General features: G+C 42.0%; 1 pseudogene; it reads left to right on the top strand.

Annotated features, from left to right (window-relative positions):
* Positions 1-1689, top strand: part of LOC103199384 — a 4896-nt pseudogene that overhangs the window by 513 nt on the left and 2694 nt on the right.

Raw genomic sequence — 1689 nt, 5'->3', positions numbered from 1 at the left:
AGTCCATGTGTATATCCATCATGTGTGTTGTTGACAAAAAGGTATTTGCAATGAATAATTTGTGGGTCTTGCAAAATTCTATCATGCAATCTCCAGAGTTATTTCTATCACAAAGGCCCTATTTTCCAACTACAGGTGATTATTTATTTCCAACTCTTACACTCCAATCATGAGTGATAATTAACACATCTTGATTGCATGTCTGGTCAATTTCAGAGTGCAGAAGTTGGTAAAAATCTTTAATTTCCTCACCTTTGGCTTTGGTAGTTGGTGTGTACATTTTAGTAATAGTAATATTAAGTGCTCTTCATTGTAGGTATATGGATATCATCCTATCACTGATTGCATTGTACTTCAGGATAGATCTCGAAACATTCTTTGTGATGATGAATGTCACACTTTAATTTGTCATTCCCAGCATAGTAGATCATGTGATTGTCTGATTCAAAATGGCCCCAAACCAGTCCATTTCAGCTCACTAATGCCTAGGATATTGATCTTTGCATTCAATTTCATTTTTTGACAACTTATAATTTTCCTAGGTTCATATTCATACATTCCATGTTCTGATTATTAATGGATGTTTGCAGCTGATTCTTCTCATCTTGAGATGTGCCACTTCAGCAAATGGAGGCCCTGAAAGCTTTACTCTATCCACATCATTAAGGCAAGCTCTACTCTGAGGAGGCAGCTCTTATTTTGAGTGCCTTCTGACCTAAGGGGCTCATCTTCTGGCACTATATTGGACAATGTTTCAGGGCTATTCATAAAGGTTTCCAGTAATGTACCAGACAGTGTTTCACTGCTATTCATAAGGTCTTCAGTGGCCAATTTTTTGAAAAGTAGATGACCTCTTCTTTCTTCCTATTCTATCTTAGTCTGGAAGCTCTGCTGAAACCTGTCCACCTTGGGTAACCCTTCTGGCATTTGAGACACTGGTGACATAGCCTCCAGCCTCACAGCAACATGCAAGCCACTACAGTACAACAAACTTACAGAGAAGTTTGTCTCCAAACTTTTAAACCACTCCACTCACTTCCCAGCCTCCCCTAGCTGTTCCAATACCCACCTGCCCTGTGCTCCTGGCTCTTTTACCTGGCCTGGCTTGGGAGCTCCAAACACTCACCTTCCCTACAGACCTAGCAGGCTTTATTTATCTGGAGTTTCTTTCCTATCCATACAAATTTGGTGATTACTTTTTCCATCTCTTTAAAGAAAGATGATGGAATCTGGATTAGGATTGCATTTTATCTGAAGATTACTTTGGGTTGTATTAAAATTTCAATGATCCTAAGCCTTCCTATCCAGGAACATGGTGTATTCATCCATTTATGTATATATTATGCATATATCAGCCCCAGGGTTACAGGTGAGGAGAGATAACGCAGGGACGCCCAGAGTAGCAGGCCAGAAGAGCAGGAGAAAGGCGATAAAAGCTTTGAACCCAGACAGAAGAGCAGTCAGTCCCAGGGTTACAGGTGAGGAGAGACAACTCAGGGACGCCCAGAGTAGCAGGCTGGAAGAACAGGAGAAAGGGGATAAAATCCAGGATGCCAGAGAGAAGAGCAATCAGCTGAAGGGATTAGGTGAGGAGGGGAAACTCAGGCCCACCCAGAGGAGCAGGCCAGAAGAACAGAAGAAAGGGGATAAAAGCCTTGCACCTGGACAGAAGAGCAGTCAGGCCCAGGG

This window comes from Orycteropus afer, unplaced genomic scaffold, assembly GCF_000298275.1.
Source record: "Orycteropus afer afer isolate SDZICR_OR568_19922 unplaced genomic scaffold, OryAfe1.0 scaffold00110, whole genome shotgun sequence".
In the NCBI taxonomy this organism is placed as follows: Eukaryota; Metazoa; Chordata; class Mammalia; order Tubulidentata; family Orycteropodidae; genus Orycteropus; species Orycteropus afer.
This window is presented reverse-complemented; position numbering and strand designations above follow the sequence as displayed.